A 25666-nucleotide genomic window follows, 5' to 3' on the forward strand; every position below is an offset into this window, starting at 1 on the left:
CCTATTTCTATCCATGTTATTGCAGGTGTTAATTGTAGTCTGTTGTTTCTGAAAATTAGTACACAAGAGATCTTCAAAAATTCATGGAAATGCATATTATGAAAATTCTATGCATGTATTTCAAAATGCTTCATGCCAAAATAACTTATCTTTCTTTAAAAACTTATTTATTTATTTTAATTTTATTTGAAAAGTAGAGAGAGTGACAGGGAAGAGTTTGTTCATTTTGTGATTTACTCCCCAAATACTCACCACAACCAGGGCTGGGCCAGGACAAAACCTGGTTCTCCATCCAGGTCTCCCATGCGGGTGTCAGAGACTTAAGGACACTGGTCTTAAATGTTGTCTGCTTAAGTATTGTCTTGAGTTGTAGTCAGCTACCTCCCAGGGTATGCACTAGCAGGAAGCTGGACCAGAAGTAGAGTAGCCAGAATTCAAACCAGGCACTCTGATACGGGATGTAAACAGCTAAAGCACCAACTTAACTGCTGTAACAAGCACTTGTTACACTTCACTACTATTTCACTGCTAAAGAAGAGTCTACTGTAGGGATATATAATATTTTATTGATCTATTTATCAGTTTTTGGACATGTATGCAGTTTCCGCTATTTTCCTATTTTGAATAATGTTGGTATGAACAACCATGTATAAATCTGTTTATAAATATGTTTTAATCCTTTTGGTTGGGACATAAGAAAGGCATATAATTAACTTTTTAAAAAATGCCAAACTGTTTTTTCAAAGTATTTGTAACATTCTAAATTCCTATTAGCAGCTATGAAATTTCCAATTGTTCACATTTTCCTCATCACCTGATATGATCAAGATTTTTTTTTTTTTTTTTGGACAGGCAGAGTTAGACACAGAGAGAGAGACAGAGAGAAAGGTCTTCCTTCCGTTGGTTCACCCCCCAAATGGCCGCTATGGCCGGTGCGCTGTGCCAATCCGAAGCCAGGAGCCAGGTGCTTCCTCCTGGTCTCCCATGAGGGTGCAGGGCCCAAGGACCTGGGCCATCCTCCACTGCCTTCCCGGGCCACAGCAGAAAGCTGGACTGGAAGAGGAGCAACAGGGACAGACCCTGGCGCCCCAACCGGGACTAGAACCCTGGGGTGCCGGCACAGGATTAGCCTAGTGAGCCACGGCACCGACAATCAAGATTCTTAATGTTAGACAACTTAGTTGCTATTTAATCATGGTTTTATTCTACATCTCCATAATAACTGATGACACTGAACAATTTTAATGTTATCTGTACATCATTTTGGTAAAGCATCTGTTTAAATCTTTTCCCCATTTTTATTGGGTTATTTATCTTCTATTTATTCAGGCCTAAGAGCTTATTAATATATTCTGGATATAAGTTCTTTGATGGATTTGTATGTTTTTCCAATATTTTATCTCAATCTGTGTTTTGCTTTGCCTTTTAAATTTTTTGTGCTTTAATTTGAAGAGCAAAATGTTTTTTCTGCTTTATTAGGTATACCTGGCAAAATTGTCAATATTTAATGTGATGTTTTGACAAATGTATTCATTGAAATGATTTCCACAATCAATTTAATTAGCATATCCATTACCCCACAGTTACTTTTTTGTTTATGTCTCTTTGATGAAAATATTCAAGAGCCACTCTCTTAGTGACTTTCAAGTACACAACACCTTATTACTAACTCAAGTCACCATGTTATCTCCAGAATTTACTAATCTTATAATTGCAAGTTTGTACCTTCTTTCCTGAGAGGCAGAGAAACAGAGAAAAGAGGTGACAGAGAAAAAGATCTTGGACCTACTGGTTCACTACCCAAATTCCAGCAACACCTGGGGCGGGACCAGAGTTGAAACCAGGAGCCAGGAACTCAGTCCGTGTCTCCCATGTGAGTGTCACAGACTCAAGCACTTGAATTATCACCTGTTGTCTCCCAGATCTGCTTGATAGGAAGCTAGAACTGAAAGTCAGAGACAGACATTGGACAATGGGACACAGACATCCTAATTGGTGTCTTAACTTCTAGGCCAAATGCTTGCCCAGCAAGCTGTACATGTTGAACAACATCTTCCCATTCCTCCCAACCCCCTAATCCCTTGTAACCACTTTTCTATTTTCTGTTTCTGTGAGTCTTTTTGAGACTTTTCACAATTCCTATATAACTAAGATCATGCAGTATTTGTCTTACAATATCTGGCATATGTCATTTAACATAGTATACTCATTCACGTGGTCGCAAATGGCATGATCTTCTTTTGAAGGTTGAGTAATATTTCATTATCATTGAGTAATATTTCATAGTAAAGCTTCTTTGTCTATTCACATGTCAAAGGATACTTAGGATGTTTACATAGCTTGACTATGTTGAATAATGCTGCAATGAAAACAGGAGTACAGATAGCTCTTTCAGATAATGACTTGATTTTCTTTGGATATACATCCACAAGTGGAATTGCTAGAGCATAAAGTGGTCCTATGTTTAATTTTTTAAGAAAATTCCATGCTGTTTTCCATGGAAGCTATACCAATTTATGCTGCCAGCAACAGGGTACAGTATAAAAACTCCCTTTTCTCTACAGTCTCATCGACACTTGCTATCCTTTGCCTCTTTGATAATAACCATGCTAAAAGATAGGAAGTAACATCTCATGGTGGTTTTTATTCGCATTTCACTGATGATTAGTGACATTGATCACCTTTTCAAACACCTATTTGGACATTTGTATGTCTTCCTTGGAAAAATATCTATTCAGGCAAAGCATCCTCTTATTATTTACATATTTACTTATTTATTGCTCTTGAGTTGTATGATTCCTTCTGTATTTTGGATATTAACCCTTTTCGGGTATATGGTTTGTAAATAATTCCTAAATGAAATTTTGGTATAAATTGCATTGAATCTGGTGATTACTTTTAGTAGTATGAATATTTTGACAGCAGAGAATCTTCTAACCCTTCCCATTTACTTTTATCCTCTCCAATTTTTTCAGTCTTGTTTTATAGGGGTCTTTTGACCCCTTGATTACATTTAATTTTAAATATATTCTTTTTTGATGCCATTGTAAGAAGATATTTCAAAATATACATGGAAAATTAAGACATTTGCTTTTATAAAAAAATTTTAAAATACACACATAGTTGTTTTATAATATGCCTTTTCATGAATATTTTAAGACCCTTTAGATGCATGGATTTCAAAAAAATTTTTGCACCAAAATAAAATTTTTAATTCCATTTTCATGAATTTTTTGGAGAACCTTCATTTACCAATACATTGGGTAACCTAGAAAAAAACATAAATTCCTAGAGACATAAAACCTACCAAGATTTAATCATGAAAAAAAAAAATACTACAGGACAAATGTAAGGAAAACGAATTAATAATCAGAAATCTCCTGTCAGCCGGTGCCGTGGCTCAATAGGCTAATCCTCCGCCTTGCGGCGCCGGCACACTGGGTTCTAGTCCCGATCGGGGCACAAGATTCTGTCCCGGTTGCTCCTCTTCCTGTCCAGCTCTCTGCTGTGGCTTGGGAGTGCAGTGGAGGATGGCCCAAGTGCTTGGGCCCTGCACCCGTATGGGAGACCAGGAGAAGCACCTGGCTCCTGGCTTCAGATAAGCCTGGTGCGCTGGCCACAGTACGCCAGCCGCGGTGGCGATTAGGGGGTGAACCAACGGAAAAGGAAGACCTTTCTCTCTGTCTCGCTCTTGCACTGTCCACTCTGCCTGTCAAAAAAAAAAAAGAAATTTCCTGTCAAAAAAATCCCATCAAAGATAATAGTGTTGTTGGTTAATCCTTCCAAACATTTAAAGAGGGATTAATTCTACTTTTTCTTAAATTTCTCTCAAAATTTGAAGAGGAAGGAAAACTTCCATATGCATTTTATAAGATCTGCATTACCCAGATATTAAAGCCAGGAAAGAACCCCACAAGACAAGAAAACTATAGACCAATAACCCTGATGACCAACTATAAACCAATAACCCTGATATTAGCGTAATAAATTCAACATTACATTAAAATAATAATGCATCATGATCAAGTAGAATTTATCCCTAAAGTGCAAGGATGCTTCAATATAGGCAAATCAATAAATGTAACAGACCACATCAACAGAATGAAGGACAAAAGCCATATATGATCATTTCTTTGGGCACAAAAACCACATTTAACAAAATTCAACATATTTTCATTATTCAAAACGCTCATCAAGTTAGGTATAAAAGAAATGTAACTCAACATAATAAAGGCCACATATGACAAGCCCACAGTTAACATCATACTCAGAGGGGGAATGTTGAAATCTTGGTAGTTGAAGTGAAGATTCTTCCTAATAACAGAGCCATTCTCTTGGGAATGTGTCCAGGAAAAAAATCACACTTGGATTACGGGAAGAAGAAACCTAGGAGATTTCTCATTTGTGGATTTTATGGCAAAAGAAAATACTGAACAACAAAACTGGCCTGGTAACTAAAGCTGAAGCATAGACCAAATGTGAGGCCCTTAAAATAGTGATTATAGTAGTTTGGAAAAAAACACATCTGCTTAGATAGTCATTGTGTACCTAGAGTTTAGCACACACAAGATGCTTAAAAAATACTGAATGTTGGACAATCACAAAATGAGACAAGATGAGATAAAGATCTAACAGAAATGATTACATGTTCAGGATGCTCCACTTAATAATTGATGCATTATGAAATTGGGCTAAGTCCTCTATAAACACTAATGAAGGAAGTACAGAAAGAATGACTGAAGGCCTCCAACATTGCTGTTTAAGATCCTGGGTAAGGAATTTCCATCAGGCAAGAACTGAAATCCCAAACTGTGATGGAGCCTGGGACTAGATCCCCAGGGATCTGGGGTGGTGAAACTTGAGACACCCAGTGAAATCTCCCGGACTTTTCTTGGGACCCAGAAATTAGGATATGTTTGTGAAGAGCGTATAATGTCGGTCTTTTGAATACAGTCCTGGGTTCTAAATGGTGTGCCTGCAAAAGCAGTGTGGATAGTGTCAGTAGACTTTAGGGTTTGCAGAAGAGGGAAAACACAATGACCATATAGGCTTGTGGGTGGTGGGACTTTGAGTATTGCTCCTGGTATGCTCCAAAGCCATGCACACTCACTGTATATCAGAATGACAGAAGAAGCTTTCCAAAAATCATAAGCCCTGAGATTCTGATTGAATTAAAGTAGAGCCCAGACATCTATGAGGGTACTTCAAAAAGTTCATGGAAAAATCAAGTGAAAGATAAGTGTATTTGGTTAAGATCATGAATAGTGTTTTTATAATACATGTTTTCCATAAACCTTTTCAAAATTGCTTGTATATTTTTTGAAGATCTCTAAATGAGTCTAATGTATAGCCAATGCTGTACTATACAAAGGCTGAGCTTTCCAAAAATTGAGCAGGTCCCCTGGTGGATCCTCAGAAAAAGTATATTACAGATAACTCCCAAAAGAAAAATCTAGGGTTTGGGTGGTAAAAATAATTAGAAAATAGAGCTGAATAAACAAGGTGAGTCATTTGGTATTTGCATAGATTATATTTCAAGGACAGGTATTTACTATATTTAAATGCTGGTAGATATTATGGTAAAAGTGGTTTCCAGTTATTATAGATTTAAGTTCATTCTTGCCTCCTTTCAAAACAGCGTAACTTTTAATAAATAACTCAGCCTCTCTCAATCTCAATTTTTATCATCTTTAAGTTAGAAATAATAATTTTAAAATCCAAGGAGTCATTTGAAATGGAGAAATTGTAATGCCCATGCTAAGGCTTTATTAAGAAGTGCTGAAAGCCTATCCGTGCTGAAGTCACATTCAATCTGGGGACTTTGTTCACCTTTCCAGTTCCAAAGTAAGAATACAGATGAGCAGAAGGCATAGTGATGAGGAGAGGGCAAAACAAATGACTATGGAGACAGGTATGTGAAGCAATGTCTACAGGAGGCAAGACTGAAAGCCAGCTAGGAGAGTAAAGTAAAGACTGAAAATGATAAGAGAACTTTCACTGGGGCAGTAAAAGATTATACCAATGGAATCTACATGATAAAGACTCAAAAGCTTGATTTTTCCTATCCTTGACCACCTTGTAGGAGCACCCTTCTCATTGATCTCCTTGGATGTACCAAAAATCCTTATTCATAATTGAAGGCCCTGCATTGAGTGCCATAAAAAGACAAAGTAGTGATTCTTTTCATTATAACTTCAAATGAGAGAATTCTGTTTTTCTAAATAGGATAACCAAAAACTTACATTAGAATAAGAGACTCCAAAAAGTACAATTGTCTAACCTTTCCTTAGTGGCCATGAAGCACCCCAGCAGAGAACTAAGAGAGTTCATGTTTTCCCAAAGCTCACATTGCCAACTTGACTACTCTAGGAACAAGACCCTGTTCCCTGTTTCTGTAAATTGAAAACAAAAACAAGCATCCTGCAAAAATCTATTATGGCCTGTTCATTTTCAGACTTGTACTTTGCACTAAACGATTTGACCAAAATTAATTCGACCTTCCATCTGTGAAATTATTTTCCATGGACTTGGTCATCTGATTATTAAATGGTGGTTTTAGTTTCATCATTTCCTTTATTACAGTTTAATATCAGTGTTTTATTATCTTTGTAGAAAGTAGAACTGTGGACTGTAACCACATTCATCATATTTCTACTATGAGAAAGCATTTAATGAGCTTCACATAAAATGCTACCTTGAGGAAATTTCACAATTAAAATTGTATAGCTGCTTTGAATACATAAAATTCCCCACTGAAAAACAAAACCAAGTACACTTGGAGTATTGTCATGGATGATGCCATTATTATGACTCTTGTTTGGTAGCCCCACCTCCTCCATCTCTTCATGTGTGTTCATTGCTTACAGCTAACGCTGTGGTCAAACAACTCACGGCACATGTGCAGTAAATAGAAAGTAATGGATGGATATGGAAGCTCTTCCTGTTACAACACTTGGCACCTTGAAAGACCTGCCTATTTATTATCTGCCTTCCACTTCCTTACAATGTCTGCCCTTGAGTTTTAGAATATTATGTGGAGGTATTTTCCACACCCTACCTTTAAGATCTTTCATGAGAGGTGAGGAACATTATATGAGGCACATTGCCTTTCCTATCACTTGGCTAAAGGAAAACAAAAGATATAAAAAATTTTCAAAGAGAAATAATACCATTTAAGCATTTTCATGCTAGATGGGATATCATTTTAGTCTCCTGAAACAGACACTACCCCAGGCACTCCTTTTGTGAGGTGTGCACAAAGCCAGACTGCTAACTGCAAAGCTGGTGCTCCGGCTCAGCTTCCTCAGAATCTGATGCAAACTTGCAAAATAGGTCAGACTTGGAGGCACACCAGTAGCATACATATAATCATTATGGGAAGTCTATGAGTTATTTACTCAGCAAGCCTGAAAATATCAAAGGATGAGTTTGGCTCTTATTAGCATGAAGCCTTTTAAAATGACACTCAGGAAATTCTTTTCTACTTTTTTATTTGCAATCCATCTCCTGAGCACCTCTGTACCACATCTTGAAATTAAAGAACCATCCACAAATTTCATCCTCTTTTTTTAGACAAACATTGATTTTATCCAGCCTTCTAAGCCCAAATATTTTGGATGAGTTGGAAGTGTATGTCGCATTTCTCTTTAGGGCTGTAAAGCACTTAATAATGGGATGCCCACAGGAGCTGTGGCACTCGCCATGCAGTCAGTCACTAGTTCTAGAAGGCGTTGTGCTGATACAGGGCCCACTTCAGTGTTTCTTAAGCTCTTACTGGAAAACTAAGGCTAAGCATGTGAAATTGGGAAAGCTGTCATCCCATCGCAAGTGATCTACCTTCAGACTACTACTACTTCTCAGGAGAGTTGCATCAGAGGGACTCGGTCTGCCTGGCAAAGGTTCTGTGCTAAACTTCCTCTGGCCCAGTCCGCAAGCATGATAGCTGGGTAGGTCAACATTAGAGCAAACTCCCCTGGAACCTCCTGAGAGTAGAGCCAGTTCTTCTGGGGCATCTAGACCACCTCTCTGTTCAGTCCAGAGCAACTACAAGGAGGGAAGATAAACACTGCCCAATAATGAGCTTGGAGTTACCAGAACCAATCCCTTTGTTGGGAGACAGGGCCCGTTAACAATGCTGGACTGGAAATGGGCACAGAAAGGATAAAATATGAAACTGAGCTAAATAGAAATATCCCAATGCCAAGTAGAAGAAAAAGATTCACACGTTTCCTGGCTCAGCAATCATTTGGAAGGATGTGAGATATTGCAGAGTGACCACTAGAGGAAGGGAGCAAAGTCTGGAGATCTTATGTGACTTTGAGACGAGTTGGATCCTGGGGAAAGCAGTAAGCTTTTTTGTGGGTCTCAAGTGTTTCTTAATAATAACATTTATGTGTTTTAATGTTATAAGAATGGATTTATATACATTTTGTCTTATATTTTTTTGTCATAATGACAGGGAATGAGGATGAGGAGTTGGAAGATAAATATCATTCTGCTGTTACTCTTTGTCAAGTTCTATAAATCCATCCACTTTGTTCTCCAACCCTATGAGAACACTACTAGTATTAAACCCAGAGATATAAGATATGCTAGATGAGAAATGGACATTAGAGAGGTCACCTACTGTCTGATGACACTCAATCAGTAAGTGTTGAAGACAGAATTCAAACGAAGTCATCCTGGTTTCACAGCCCAAATACAAATGTATTATCATTGCTATTCTCACAGGACAATAAAAATGTGATGATGGAAGACAAGAACTACACAAGTAATTCTGCAGAGATTAAATCATATTTACTCAGACTCCAAACTGCTTTCCTCCTGTAAGAAACGCAATGTTGAGTGCTACAAGTAGTCATGTTGGTGATTCTTTATAGAAACTGGCAACTAAGACTATAAGCACCTGCCACAATACTTCACATTCCCCACTGCACTACAGGCAGCCACCTCTAAGGTAAGAAGAAAGTAGGCATTAGACCTTTTTAAAAAAAAAAAACATTTATTGATTTGAAAAGCAGATTGACAGAGAGAGAGGGAGGGTGAGAGGAATACAGAGAGAGAGAGAGAGAGAGGCAACAAGACAGAACTTCCTTCTGCTGTTTCACTCCCCAAATGGCCATTAACAACCATGGTAGGACCAGGCTGAAGACAGGAGCCAGGAATTCCAGCGAGGGGCCCAAACACTTGTGTCATCCATCTCCCACTGCCTCCCCAGGCACATTAGCAGGGAGCTGGATCCAAAGCATAGCCACATAGACTCAAACCAGCACTCTGATATGGGATGCCAGCATTGCAAGCTATGCTTTAACCCCGTACACCACAACACAGACCCCAAAATTGGACATTACTCTTATTCTCACTCAGCAAAGAAAACTGAGGCTTCCTATTCCTTACTGCACAAATATATTGAATGGAGTAGACAACTCTAATGTAGTTAAATCTTGTCAATTACACACTGTGTAATGCACCATGAATATTGTTTGCCCTGACTTGGATCCAAAATTTCCCTCCCATTGCAGTTGTTAGAAGATTCTGCTGGTGCAAGTCTGTAGGACTCTTACAAATGCTCTGATTCTACTTTTCCTCTTACACAGCAAGATCGCCCTTCCCCAGCCCACTGAAGTTACACATAGCTATTTGATTTAACTTGACTAGTGAAAGATGAGCATTAAGAGATATGTGTCATTCCCCAGAAGTTTTAAAGCCAGTGTGTGATTTCCCATGCTTTCTTTTTTTCTGTTTATCAGGGTGATCAGCGATGTTTCACAGGTGGATTCTGCAATAGTCCCAGGATGCTAAGTAGGGAGCCACGGGACAATATCCCCTACTGACCTGCTTCTGGTGTTCAGGGTGAATATGAAAACACATTTTGCTATGTTAATTCTCCAGGATTTAGGGAATATTGCTGTTTATTTATTTGTTTAATTTTTATTTAATAAATGTAAATTTCCAAAGTACAACTTTTGGATTATTGGCTTTCCCCCCTATAACCTCCCTCCCACCCACAACCATCCCATCTCCCGCTCCCTATCCCATCCCAGTCACATCAAGATGCATTTTCAATTATTTTTATATATAAAGATGAATTTAGTACATACTAAGTAAAGATTTCAAAAGTTCGTACCCACACAGTATAAAATACTGTTTGAGTACTAGTTATACCATTAATTCACATAGTACAACACATTAAGGACAGAGATCCTACATGGGGTTTAAGTATAACCTAGTTTTAGGGTGTGTGAGGTGGGAGAGAGGAAAGAGACAGAGAGAGACACAGAGAAAGAGAGAGAATCTAACCTCTGGGTCACTCCCCAGATGGCTGCAACAGCTCAGGCTGGGCCTGGCTGAAGCCAGGAGGTCTCCCACATGAGTGGCAGGGGTCCAAGCACGTGGGTTATCTTCCACTGCTTTTCCCAGGACATTGGCAGGGAGCTAGATCAGAAGTGGAGCAGCCAGGACAAGAACTGGCACCCATATGGCTGGCATTACCCGCTACACCACAGCACTGGCCCCTAATCTAGCCTTTTCTGACTAATGTACAGCCTGAAACCATCTTAGTAGATGCCAATGTAAGAATCAAAAAACCACCCTACATATTATTCTAGCAGAAATATTATGAATAAATAAAATCAAGTGCTACAAAATCATTGAAAAGCTTGAAGAGAGATTTGGGTCACAGAACGAGCAACTATGCTGTGCAGATCAAACCTATTTCTGCCACCCCTTTTTGTAAAATTTTGTTTACTGTAACAGTCAAGCCCATTTCTTCTTGCCTTATCTATGGCTATTTTCAAGCTACCATGAAATTTAGTAATTGCAACAGAAAACTATACAGCCCACGAAGTCTAAAATATTTACTACCTGCTCATCACCGAAAATGTTTTCCTATCTGTGGTTTAGCCATAGCTTCCTGTAATGGCTTCCACAGAACTCAGATCCAATCAACTCGGGGAGCTACTTCCTCTGAGGCCACACCTGGAGTTTTGCCAGAAGAAAGAAGACCATCTCCCCTCCCCCACTCCAGCTGCCCTTCTACATAGAGAAACCCGAGAGCAGACACTGGGGAGCTGCTTCATGAAAGCTGAACATTTGCAGAACATCATTTGCAAGAGCTGCAGGAAGACAGCCTCTGCCTCACTTCCACCTCCCAGGTCTTATACAAGTGGACTTCATGATGGAATCTAGTTCTTGTCTAGAACTGTACTTTGTCAGCTGCAAGCAAGTATAGAGTAGAATTATTTTTCCAGTTTCTCACCATGAAGTACAATGAAGGGCAGATTGAATCAGCCAACTCAGAATGTTTAGTTTACAGGTACTGCTCACTGTTCTCAAATTTCTGGGCCAGCCCATTCCATTTTTTTTTTAATTTTTTTTTTCATTTATTCGACAGGTAGAATTATAGACAGTGAGAGAGAGACAGAGAGAAAGGTCTTCCTTCCACTGGTTCACTCCCCAAATGGCCACTACACCCAGCGCTGCGCTGATCTGAAGCCAGGAGCCAGGTGCTTCTCCCTGGTCTCCCATGCAGGTGCAGGGGCCCAAGCACTTGGGCCATCCTCCACTGCCTTCCCGGGCCACATAGCTGGACTGGAAAAGGAGCAACCAGGACTAGAACCCAGTGCCCATATGGGATGCTGGCGCCATAGGTGGAGGATTAACCAAGTGAGCCACAGCACCAGCTCCAGCCCACCCCATTTATTTACATGTGAAAACTTTTCCAAGTTAATCTGAGTGCTTTCCTTGCAATCATTAGAGAAACACTTGAAATTAAGCTGCAAAAAATGTACATTATCTCAATTTTATAAAAGCATACATATATGAACTTAAATATTCATTTATGCATCAGTCACAGCAGAGTTGCCAGTTGACAGTAAGTGCCTAATGAATATATGTTACATTACATTGTCAAACGCTGGGGGCTGCCACTGTGGTATAGTGAGTAAATCCACCTCCTGCCACACTGGCATCCCACATGGACACAGCTTTGAGTCCTAGCTGCTTCACTTCTGATCCAGCTTCCTGCTAATATACTGGGAAAGCAGTGGGGGATTACTCAAGTGCTTTGGTCCCTGCACCAATGTGGAAAACCCGTGGGAGACCCAGAAGAATCTCCTGGCTCCTGGCTTTGAACTGGCGCAGCTCTGGCCTTTGTAGTCATTTGGAGAGTGAACCAGTAGAGAGGAGCTCTCTCTCTCTCTCTTCTTTCCCTCTCTCTCCCTCTCAACCTCTCTCAACCTCTCTATCCTTCTCTCTCTCTGTAACTCTATCTTTCAAATAAATAAATAAATCTTTTAAAAAATAGTCAAATACCTTCCCAGCCTATCAGTTTCCCTCTTCATCAAATACAGTCTTCTCCATTTCAGTTTTAAGACCAATTATAATCTGGCACCATTCTATCTACCCATCTACCCATCAAATCTTAAATCAGCTTTACTATTCTGCTCAAACTGATCTGGCTGCTGTCCCATAAATTCACAATATTAAGCCTACCACAGTGGCTTCCCAACGATATCCTCACTTTTCCTTTGAGCCCATCAAAATTCTTTGGAGCCAAACTCCTACAGCTGTTGTCTACATTGGTTGTCTCAGTTCCACCTTGACCTTTTATCTCTGTCGGTCCAGGAGACAATGAAATTATCCATACCACTGAGCTAGTGGGCATTTGATCTTCATATTACTGCAGCTCTCAGGCACAGTTGAAGCCAAGACGAAGACCCTTGGTCTACTGTTTCTGTGACATCGTCCTCACCTAGTGTGCTCCTTCCCCTCTCTGCCGCCACCTTGCTGTCTTCCACTCAGGTGCTGACAGTTTCTCAATCTTCTAACCTAGGCTATTCTTTCTGTGTGTTCTCTCCCCAGGTGAAGTTGTCCAAGACAGTGGAATAAATTTTCATCCTCACACTGTTTATTTGTTTTGGTTTATATTTCTCTCCCACTCTTTTTGTTTCCTTCTTCATGAAGAGATGTCCCAGGTGCAACACATCCCTGACCTTCCTATCACCTCTTCTTGTTCCTACATAAGGGAGGACAGATTATTTGTCAACTGCTAATTTAGAGGAAAATAAGCCATGGGTGTATAGGTCAACCCCTTTCTACTTTTTCTTTAGAAACCAGACACATCAAGCATGTATTTTCCCCTCTTCCTCCATCCTTCAGGTTTTGAGGACTGGTCTACCCAGGTGTGGTGTAGCACTGCCTCTGGCAAACTGAGTAAGTCTGTTCGTGAGGTTCACTATGAGTAAGCAGAGTACCTACAGTCAAGAGCCATGTTTACCAATACCAGTCTCACCAGTTTAAAAAAAAAGTTTAGTTACCTGGAGCCAGTTGTGGAGCAGCAGGTTAAACCATCACTTTGGATATCTGCATCCCATCGTGGAGTGCCTGGGATTGAGTCTCGCCTCCTCTTTCAATCCATTTTTTTGTTAATCACATCCTGAGAAGCAGAACATGATAGCTCAGGCATCTGGGTCCCTGCCACTTAGTTGGAAGACTGGATTGGAGTTTCTAGCTTCTGGTCTTAGCCTGGTACAGGTCTGGATACTATAACATTGGGGGAATGAATCAGCAGATTGAAGACCTTTGTATCTGTCTTTCAACCACTCATCTTTCCCAAAAAATGAGTAAGCTTTAAGGAAATGTTTAGTCTTCCATCCTAACTTTTGATTCATGTGTCAGTTAACTGTATACTGGGCCCACAAACAAGTTTCATAAGATTGAGTCTCATGATCTCAGAGCATCCACCTCACTTCAAAGTTTTTATTGAATACCTACCAATCTAAACACTGTACTATATACTCGGAACATGCAGTATCTATTCTCAAAAAACGAAATAGCTATCTTTGTTTCTTTACTCACTCATTCATTTGGCCAACAATTATATGTTGAACATCTGGTGTTTGTACTTGATCTACAGCAATTAAAATAAACAAAGATAAAATGGCACATGTTCTTATAGAATTTAGGTAATTATGGGAAGATAAACAATATGTAATAAATAAATTACATAATATGCTGAAAGATTTTATGTACAACAAAAAAGAAGGAAGAAAAAAGAATGGCGGTAACATGGGAGGAAGGAAAGGAGAAATGAAAAGAAAGGTAGGAAATAAGGAGAGTTAAGACTTTTTTGTGACTTATAATAGGTTGTTCTGGGTAAGCCTCATTGTAGGTTGGTTTTCCAACAAAAATCAGAAGGAAGTAAGGAGGTAGCCTTGTAGACATCCCGGGAAATCAGATTTAGGCAGACACTGCAAAGGCCTTTAGACAAGACAGGAAGGAGGTCTGTGTGCCTGGAGCAGAAGTAACAATGGGAAGATACATACATGAGGGCAGACACAAATTCTAGGGTCAAAGTAGAGAGTGTCTTATAAACTATTGTCAGGACTTTGGTATTTGATGGCATCATCCAGGCTCCTGTATTCAGAGTGACTCACTGGGACAAGACACTATTTAGGCGGTTTTGCTGAGAGACACAGCGGTTGAGACCTTGCTGTTGGCAGTAATGGTGGTGAAAGATAGTCCAATTCTAGATCTAATTTGAAGGTAAAGCCAGAAGGATTCCCCAAACAGCTGGATATGAAGTGTTAGAGAAAGGAAAAAAAAATCTTAGCTGAAATCAAGGCTGCTTTTGTTTATGTTTTGTAGCTTTTAGTGTTCCATTGTATTTTTGGCTTTCTCACTGTACCTCTTTTATTAATTATTGTTTTACTTGCTTCCTTAAGTATTATGATATGTATTCTCTATTTCCAGTAATGCATTTAGAATTCCTGTTGTACTACTTCCCTTGAAATACAGGAAACTTCCAACAGTATAAATCCATTTATGCCCATCCTTTGGGCTACTGGTGTCATATATTTTACTTGTATATATATTATATATGTCACAAGAAAATGTTTTTATTTTCGTTTTAAACCACCAGCAGTTACATTAAAATTTTTCTCAAGAAGAAAACCATAAAATAGTCTCTTATATCCACCCATATATTGACCATTTCTCAAACACTCTTACTCTTTCCTTTAGATTTGAATTTCCATCTGGTATTACTTCTCTTCCATCTGAAAGCCTTACTTTAGAATTGCATGCAGTGCCAGTCTGTTGGCAACAAATTTTCCCAGCTCTTCTTTATCTGAAAATGTCTTTATTTCACCCTCCGTTAGAAGGATGTTTTCGTTGAATACCAAATCTGAGTTGACATATGTTTTTTTTTTCTTTTAGGTCTCTAACAGTATTGTTCTTATCATTGGTCCCCTGCATATAAAATCTTTTTTCCCCTGGCTATTTTTATGATTTTCTCTTTACTACTGGTTTTCAGCAGTTGATTTGACAGTGTGGTGCATTAGTGTGACTTTTCATGCAACTTTCTTGGAGTCAGTTGAGTTTTTTGCATCTGTAAGTTAATGCTTTTATCAAATTTGCAAATTTGGGGATATCATTTCTTTAAATATTTTTCCCGTGTCCTTTGTTCTCACCTCTTCTTCAAAAAATCCAACTATTGTATACTATACAACACACACATACACACACAAACATATAAAGAATATAGCATGCAATATACAATATCAGGAAGTATACTATACCATACGACACTAAGCTTCTATTCCATTTTTAAAGATTTATTTATTTATTTGAAAGATGGAGTTACAAAGAGAGATAGGGAGAGACAGAGTGAGAGAGAGAAAAACAGAGTGAGAGAAAGAGAGAGAGAGATCTTCCATTTGCTAGTTCGCTACAATGGCTGGTTTGGGTCAATCTGAAGCCCAGAGCTTCTTCCAGGTCTCCCACATGAGTACAGGGGCCCAAGCATTTGGAACATCCTCCGCTGCTTTTTCCAGGCACATGAGCAGGGGGCTTGACGGGAAGTGGAGCAGCCAGGACTCAAATCAGTGCCCACATGGCATGCTGGCCCTGCAGATGGTGGCTTTACCCTCTATGCCATAGTGCTGGCCTTCCTATTCCTTTTTTAACTCCTTTTTGGTCAATCTTTTTTCTTCTGTCATACTGTCCTATTATGTTACGATCTTCTTGAAGTTCTTACTGAAAATATGTCCGCATATACATCACATTTAACAATCTGTCCCAATGGTCAGGCATACCCTAGCTTGCATGGTGGTATGGAGGAAAGAGTGCTCAGAAAAGCAGCTAGAAATGTTCATAGCTGCTTTTGGAAGAAGATAATTATCTCTTTCTGCCAATAGGAACTAAATGAAAGTCTAGCATGAGAATTTTGGCAAATACGTTGAGGCCCACTGCCATGGATTTGCAGACTGTTCCATGTATCAAATCAAAAGACATCTCTGTATCAAGTATTCTGTTCAAAGTGTGGCTCAATTAGATATCTCCCTGCATTCAATTATATTTTAGGTATTTTGCCAAGATTTGAAGTAAATAATCATTTATTTTCATTTATTATTATAATTACAGAATCTAAAAACATTTCCAGTGAGTATATTCTGAAAATAAAATAAACATCCAATAAGAGCAAAAAATATTTGCTTCCTAACTCACCTCTTTTCATTCTCCTAAATTGCGTCTTGTGAGGGCAGTTTTTGTGACTACTTGGGGTAGAGATCCAGGCTTGCTGCCTGGTTCTTTTTTCCAATTCTTACTTGACTCTCAATCACAATACCTATAAAAGTGTTTAAAAAGAAGGCTAATGCTCCAGAGTTTTGCGTGTACTACAGAGCAGATATGGGTTCTAACTGGGAGAGTACTTCTCTGATCATTATTTATCAACAAAACCCTAAAGAGGCCACTTTGGGTTTCATCTGTTTTAAGCAGTGTTGATTTGTTGATAAATGCACAAGAGAGGATTCCAGACACTGGGTTAGAAAAGACAGCAAAAATCTTTCTCTGAAGGCCGAATGAGAATCAGACTGTTAATTCATTGTTATTATTAATTATTTTTAATCCACAGTAAGTTGTGGAGGTGGTAAAGAATAGAACTGTTGAATTATGTCACTTAGAAAATAATAACAAAAAAAGCATAGTTCTTGGCCTTAATTTTCTCAGAATCCATAATTGGAGAAAAGATACATGCAAACACACAAAACAAAGACATGTAAGTCTCACTATGTATCCTCATGAAAGCCAAATCATTTTTAAATGTTGCGAGGCACCAATATGATGCCCAGGGAAGACAGGCCTGTACATTCAACCAATTCCTTAAGATCATCCAACTGTCAGAGGATTATCCTGAGAGTTTCATCATGGGAAGAGGCAGTGTGTGTTCCAGGCAGATGCAGGAGATCCACATGTCCTGCAAAGAGGAGGCTGTGATGTTGCGGGAAAAGAGCCCCATAATGCACAAGGCCTCACCTGTGGAAAGCAATCCAGTTCTGTAGAAGCTGTTGCTTTACCATGGAGGACCTCACTGAAATCAGAGATGCTTTGCTGTCCAACAAAGTGCAAGCTGCAGCCTGTGCTAATGCCATCACTCCCAGCAAAGTCCTATGCCAACCTGAAACACTGACTGGGACCCAAAATGACCTCCTTCCAGACTTTGGACATCACCACTAAAATTTCCACCAGCACCATTCAAATTTTGAGCAATGTGCAGCTGATAAAGACTGAATATAAAGTGGAAGCCAATGAAGTCACACTTATGAAAAAGCTAAACACCTGTTCTTTGCACTGGTTGCCCAACAGATGTTCAATGACAGCAGCATCTACAAACCTGAAGTGCTTGACGTCACAGAGGAAACTGCATTTCAGCTTCCTGCAGGATGTCCATGACATTTCCAGTGTTTGTCTGGTTACCCTCCTGTTACCCTCCTGTTACCCTCCTGTTGCATCAGGTACCCCATTCCATCATCAGTGGGTAAAGGTGAGGCTTGACTTTGTTTACAGAGATTGTTTACACCTTTCCGCCAGTCCCAGCCCCAGCAATGAAAGTCTCTCTCTCTCTCTCTCTCTCTCTCTCTCTCTCTCTCTCTCCCTGTATGTGTGTGTGTATGTGTGTGCTTCTCCCACTCTCACTGAAACCCTTTCAAATAAATAAATCTATCAATCTTTAAAAAAACACACAAAATTTAGACACAGATATGGATGTGAGAGAAGCGCCATGTGAACACGAAGGCAGAGATTGGAGTGACACATCGACACGCCAAGGCATTCCAAACTCTGCCAGAAAATAACAGCATCTGGGAGAGACACATGGAACAGATTGCCTGTTCACCCACTCAGCCTCCAAACGTACCATCCTGTGACACCTTGATGTCAGACGCCCAACCTCCAGAACTGTGGTACAATAAATTTTGGTTATTTAAGCCGATCAGCCTGTGGTACTGTATCACAGTAACCTTGGTGAATGAATACTGTCCCTAAGTTATCCTCTTTACTCTCACAGTTTCAAATACTCTCTCTATTCCAGCACTTCCCAAACTGACACCTTTATCTCAGGACTTCTTCACTCTCTAGTCTCATTTGTATCCACCTGCTGACATTTCCACTTAGATGTCTGAAAACCTTGAAACTCAAGGTGTCCAAATCTGAACTCTTGCACTCCTCCCACAAACCCTGTGTTCCTACAACTTTTTCCATGTCTTAAGAGACGACACTTTTGTCCTCTTGGTTTCCAGCCCAAAAATCTTGGTAGGTGTCACCCCTGGTTTCAATCTTCCTATCACAATCCATATTCAGTCTTCCCAGAAAACCTATTGACTTCACCTTTAAAATATATCCAAAATATATTATTCTACCACATTGATTACATGACTATTTAAAATATTTCAGATTCCAGAAAAAATTATGAGCTAAAATTAATTGTGTTGTTTGAACTGCTATTTCTGGGAACCTCAGTTTCTTCACTGGTTAAATGAGGAAATTTAAATAATCCGTAAGGCTCCTTTCAGCTCTATCATATAATTGTTATTAGCAAGAGAACTCACTCCACTATGTGTGTGGTGCTGACACCATATTGAAGGAGCCCAAAATGAACCTATACTGTTTTATAATTATAGAGTTGATCTAATTATTGCAGATAGTACACTAGGTAATTTAATCCCTGAAGTGAATTTCACTCAGTGTAGCTGCCTATATTCAAACAAATTGGAAAATTAGATAACCTCAGTCACTACAAAGGAAACTAGTAATCTTTAAATAAACTGCGTGTTTTGAGTTGGCTGATTCACATTTTACATGGCTGAAAAATATACAGACATGTAAGAATACTCATGTTTGTACATAAATAATTAGTTTTATGTATTAGGATAAGATAAGAAAACTTGATTTAGGATTTTTAAGATGTGAAATATCTTTTTTTTTTTTTTGACAGGCAGTGTGAGAGAGAGAGAGACAGAGAGAAAGGTCTTCCTTTGCCGTTGGTTCACCCTCCAATGGCCGCTGCGGCCGGCGCACCGTGCTGATCCAAAGCCAGGAGCCAGGTGCTTCTCCTGGTCTCCCATGGGGTGCAGGGCCCAAGCACTTGGGCCATCCTCCACTGCACTCCTGGGCCACAGCAGAGAGCTGGACTGGAAGAGGAGCAACCGGGACAGAATCCGGCACCCCAACTGGGACTAGAACCCAGGGTGCCGGCGCCGCAGGCAGAGGATTAGCCTATTGAACCGCAGCACCGGCCAAGATGTGAAATATCTTTAAAAACATATGTAGCATTAAATTTAAAATAAATCAATAAAATTCCTTTTATTTTTATAAAATATTTTCATTAATATAACTGTTTTATCAACTTGATTGTTTCAATATTTAAGCATTTATTTACTTGTGAACTTGAAAATTACTTGAAAGATGCTTTACTATTCTCTTCCGTGCTTGCTCCCTTCCAGGCACACTTTCTACTTATTCCTGGAACACATCATGCATTCTCCCACCACAGGCCCTTTGCACTGAGTGTCCTCTCACACTGGAGCACCTTTTTCTCCTGATACACCCATGACTATCTCCCTCACTGCCTTCAAGTCTTTGCTCAATTATCATTTCCTCAGTGAGATCTTCCATCTATTCCACATTCATGATCTACAATGGTTTCGATTTCAAGGAAGATCATGAGATCTTTCATCTACTCCATCTTCTTGATATCTACTGCTTTAGTGTGTGCCCCAAGGGTTGGTTCTATGAAGAACTAGAAGAACTAGAAGCATGAACCCCAATGTAAAGTACTGAGGTTGTAGGGTCTTCAAGAGATATTGTATCATGGGGATGACCCTTGGAAGGGATTAATGCAGTTCCCAAAGGTCTGGTTAACTCCCAAGAGGGCAGGTTGTTATACAACGGTGAGCCTGGCCTCCTTCTACTGTATTCCTTCCTATATCTTCATGTGATGTCTTTCTCTAGCACATACTCCTGTCATGTTATGACACACACAGAAGGCACAACACAAACTGGACTAAGACATAATTACTCTTACTTTCTCCTAATTTTTATCTATAGTACTAAAAACCTTATAATATGCAATATAATTTTCATAGTTATTATTTTTTGCTTCCTCTGTACTACAATATTAGCTCCTTAAGGAGAGAGATCTTCATTTTTGTTCACTTACATGTCTCAAGAGCTTACAATAGTGCTGAGCATTTAATGGGGAACTCAATAAATATTTGTTAAATAACTGAATCTGACAATATTCTTGTGTATGTACATTTCAATGGACACTAATAAATTCACTGAAAATAGTAAGGTACCAAAAACAAATACATCAGTTAATAATCCGAAAATACTAAGTCTGAGATAACATTTTACAGAAATTCTCATTTTAATTGGCTCCTTAATTGTGATTTCTAGTAGCATCTCACCTCTAATGCTGAACCTTGAGTGTCATTGCCCATAAAAAGAGAGGGGAAATATTTGATTTATTTATTAATTAAGTAAAAAATAGGCTTGAAAACCAATCCTGGAAAATAAAAGAAGAAGTATGGTATCCAACATATTTAGCCAAGTAAACTCTTATCACAGAGTTCTTATCATGGAGAAAAACACTATCCACAAAGAAAGAATGCACCAAGAAATTTGGTACTCTAACGTACAAGAAAGTTTTCTCCACTCTTGAAAACAAGAGGTGTTTGGGACCGGTGCCATGGCTCACTTGGTTAATCCTCCGACCTGCAGCGCCAGCATCCCATATGGGTACCAGGTTCTAGTCTCTGTTGTTCCTCTGCCAGTCCAGCTCTCTGCTGTGGCCCAGAAGGGCAATGGAGGATGGCCCAAGTGCTTGGGCCCCTGCACTCCCAATTAAAATGGGAGACCAGGAGGAAGTGCCTAGGGCACAGCGCTGGCCGTAGCAGCCATTTGGGGAGTGAATCAACAGAAGAAAGACCTTTCTCTCTGTATCTCTCTCTCTCTCTCTCTCTCACTGTCTATAACTCTACCTGTCAAATAAATTTTTAAAAAAAAGAAAAAAAAAGAAAAGAAGAGATGTTTTAGATAAGGTAACCTGCACACTGAAAGGAGATACTGTTTACTTATGAGTCCGAAAAACACTGAGATAGAGAACAATTCTGCACCAACACAGCAGATCACACCACCATCAGGAGGATAGTGCACCTTGGCAGGCAAAAAGAATTTAGTTGGCACCCCAGAAGCATCCTTGATTTCTGTGTGTGACATTTTTGATGAATTGAGAGGAGGTAGTTCTCCTGTCAGGACTACCATGACTCTACTTCAAGCCAATCATACCTGTTTTGCTGGCATTTGCTGCCACCTTCATCAATTCCGAGATGAAGTGTTCTGTCGAGGTCCCTCACATGTGTACATCATCCATTGCTGTCCTCTCTCTTGCCCCCACATTGATGTAAAAACCTTCTTAACATCCGTCAGGAGATCAGTTTATCACTGCCACTTCTGCCAAGAGCCAACAATGGGAAATCCAAAGACATTTTCCCCTGAGGTTTCCAAAATGCCCAACTTTCAATATTCCACAGTTTCTTCATTGTGATAAGCCAATAGCACTCCACCATCCCAACTCTACTTGCAAATTTCAAATCACTGAGATGTCACCACGTGCACCTCAAAACCAGAATCAAATGGCAGAAACTCACAGTTGGTGTTCATTCTTGCATGTGGTAGGTATGCGCTGGGACAGCTGGTAATCATATCTGTATGACCTAAATCTAGACAGTTAAGCAAGGAAAAGGGTGAGTTTTGAGCCAAATTCTTAAAAAAGAAAGGCAGGAGGAGTGAGGGCATTCCATCCCGTGGGAATAAAATAGTGCAAGCTAGAGTCCAGCTATCTGAAATACATAAAAAAAAAAAAAAAAAAAAAAAAAAAAAAAAAAAAAGAACACTTGTGGTGGAGGAGAAACTGTGTGGGGGAGATGAGACATGGAATCATGACAAAGAGAATGCTGAGGGCAGCTGTGAGCTGTGGGGGAGTCGTTTGATGTAACTTCCTTAAGGCCAAATCTCCCTACCACAATAGGAGAGTATTTCACACTTCAGAAGCAAAACTATGTCGGTATTATCTTTCAGCTGAGATTACATATACAAGCATGTTTTTAAAAATGTTTTGCCCACTGAAGAATTTTTCTCTTGGGAAGTAATATTAAAAATGTTGTCATAATGAAACCACTCAACAACTGTAGGTACACTTTTAAGGCTTCAGTAGTGTTTAGCTGAGGTACCATGACACCAGAAAACACAACAGATCCTTTAGAGGAATAGGAGTGGCCTCTATACTTAGCAACACTGCCTACATTTGTCATAGGTGGGACAGGCTCTGGGACAGCTTTGAATCACAAGGAATTTGATTCATCTTTGCCAAAGACTCTTGATGAAGAGGCTAAGTTTGATTTTATAACAATGGTAGAAAGTATTTATAACACATATGTGTACATTGTATTTAAAATATGTTCTGTACGTAGAAATAAATATATATACATATATATATCATCAAATCATAACATATAGGTAGCAGATAAATTCACTTTAACTTGAAAATTTACCCTGGATGGTAGTCTGTAATTGACTCTGGATCATTAAACCAATACTTATTTGAAAATCTGTATATAATCTGTGCTACATGAAGTGGAAGCTTGAAATACCATTTCAGACTCTCAGAGAACTATCAGCTGTCTTACCTTAGAGCAGCCAGGGCAGAAGAAAGGATGAATCTTGGTTTTAGCACACATCCCATAACTGCACTCTTCAGTGCTCACAGGGCTTGATTAGTCCATGCACGCTTCAGACAATGCTAAGCTCTTTATTGCCAAGAGAAGGCTGTGACATTCCAACAAAGAGGCACTTTTCCTCCTAAGAAATCCAAGGCACGGACCCTCATGGTTTTCCTTCAGTTATGAAGGTTTATTCCAAGGATTCAAGAACACAAAGCCATATGGAAGTTACCCCACTGGCCTGGTAATCATGCAGAGATTTAGATTTATAGACTATTCAAGAACTTCATAGAAACCCCCAAAAATATATTCAGCATTGGGTAAAAGGAATCTGGACTACCTGCTACTCCCCCAGCAATTGTACTGTTCTAAATAAAAGATATGATGAGGATAATTTGCCAACATTCTCTACAGTGCAGCCATTGGGTGGAATTTTGCCCAGGCCATCTCAGAGAACCCTGAGCTTCCCCATATGCATTCTTTATAGTTACCCCTACCCCTGTTTCTAACTAAATTGTGTCTGCCCTTTGTACCAGAGTGACACTGTGAGCCTGCAGGAAAGAACAGCTTCTGATCACTTTCCTCCAAAAGTAGTTGCACGCAGAAGGTACCACAGCTTCCACCAGCCTGCAATACCCAAGAGCACAATGTAGGAGTCCAGGAAGAACCTGTGAGTTAAGCATTAAGAGGTCACTTAGGTAGAATTGTGTCACAGGTGAACTCCTCAGTCAAGGACACTGAACAGAACCTGGGCCACCTCTCAAGAGTCAGAGCGGAAGCCCCGTCTTGAGAAGTGAATTGACAGTCATTGAGGAGGCACCAGAGTTGGCTCAGGTTGTGAATGATGACTTCTTGGATAGCATATTGCTAAATCTTCAAGGGAAAAAAAATGGATGAACTTAACTGAAGAGCTGGGATAAAAAAGGCAAAGGAAAAAATGAAATCCAAAGAGGCCAAATGTAGAAATGGCATAAACAAAAAAGTTAAATGATAGTAGAGTTGTCCCTTGGTGTCCATGAGGGATTGGTTTTGGAACTCTCTGTGGATATCAAAGTCTTCAGATGCTTAAGTCCCTTATATTAAATGGTGTAATTGGTGCCTATAACCTACACAGATCCTCTTGCATTCTTTAAATCATGTCTAGATTACTTACAATGCTTTGCAAAATGTAAATGCTATGTAAATGACTGTTATACTGCATTGCTTAGAGAATAATGACAAGGAAAAAGATCTGTACATATTCAGTACAGTCACAATTATCTTTTGCAAATATTTTCAATGCATGTTTCATTGAATTCCTGGACACAGAGTGTGCAGGTAGGAAGGGTAACAAATAAATCACCACCCATGGTGCCAAGGTGTCACTGGGGCTCTCCAGGACTCCTCCATACCCAGAAAAACCACCTTACATTAAAGGAGTCATTGAGCTCAGTCTTGAATGGATAGGCACTCGTGAAGCAGCAGGGCGTGAGAAATCATTGTGACTGCAGCCTCGGATGGGTGCAGGGAAGTGGCAATGATAAAACTCATATAAAGAAAGATGAAAGCAAGCACATCACCAGAATAAACTTGAATGAAGTGTGCCTGCACCACATGAGGCCTAAATGAGAAACTGTTGCTCCATCTCACAGCTATTTGAATATCCAGACAGAAGATTCAGAAGAAATCTCACAAACACATGACATTATTCACACTGAACTAAAAACAAAAAATACAAGCGAGTCTCCAGATGTAGTCGGCAACAAGTCTGTGTTAATGAGGCATGGCATAATCTGTCAACTGATTCTGGAATAAAGGCCCACTTCAACAGCCGGGCATGTCAGGAGAACACTGCATGAGATGTCTCAGTTCGTCAATCTAATAAATGAGTTTTCAAATGTCATTTTCCCTCCATATGCAGCAAATATTTTTCTATTATTTAGTTATGCTGTTTTAATGGAGTTAACTCTCCATATACCAGTGTGTTTCCATCTGTGAAAAACATTATGTCACGTAACAGAGAGAAAGAAAGCAAAAGATCCGAGGGAGTGACAGTTCAGAGGGACATGCGGAATGGGCCTAACAATACAGAAAATAACCATGCTAACTTTATATTTTTCAATTAAAGTTCATAAAATCAGCTGGTGATTTGCCTTGTAGTTCATTAACAGAAACATTATCCATGCTAAATATCTTTGAAAGCAAAGTAAGCACTTCAATTAAAATCCTACGACAGAGGCTAATGCTCTTGATCTATTTGCCATATGTAACAACTGTAATAGAGGTATTAACAGCATTTGTGAAAACAGCACAGAATGATATACACGTTAAACCTGAGCAAAACAAATCACTGGTCTAAAACGTGGCACACGGATCTTCTCACACGCGGGAAAAATCCGGAAGGCCTATTTAGAACAGTGACAAATTTAGTCATTAGGATATTTTTGCTGATTCAGAAGTGGTTAAGTCGATAATACCTAAACTGCCAACACTAAACTTTAAAAAAACAATTGAAGGAAATTTTGCCAAGCCCTACATTTTTAATCTTGATATTCAATTAAAGATACCACTTTCACATGTATAAGCCTTGAGTGTGTGTGATCTATATGGAATATGAATTAGTCATT

The 25666-nt window shown here is 39.4% G+C and overlaps 1 pseudogene; it reads left to right on the forward strand.

Annotated features, from left to right (window-relative positions):
* The first annotated feature begins 17124 nt into the window (after positions 1–17124).
* The window catches only part of LOC149127003 (large ribosomal subunit protein uL10 pseudogene), a 40397-nt pseudogene continuing 31855 nt past the window's right edge, over positions 17125–25666 (forward strand).

This window comes from Oryctolagus cuniculus, chromosome 4, assembly GCF_051225735.1.
Source record: "Oryctolagus cuniculus isolate XC-2025 breed Fujian yellow rabbit chromosome 4, ASM5122573v1, whole genome shotgun sequence".
In the NCBI taxonomy this organism is placed as follows: domain Eukaryota; kingdom Metazoa; phylum Chordata; class Mammalia; order Lagomorpha; family Leporidae; genus Oryctolagus; species Oryctolagus cuniculus.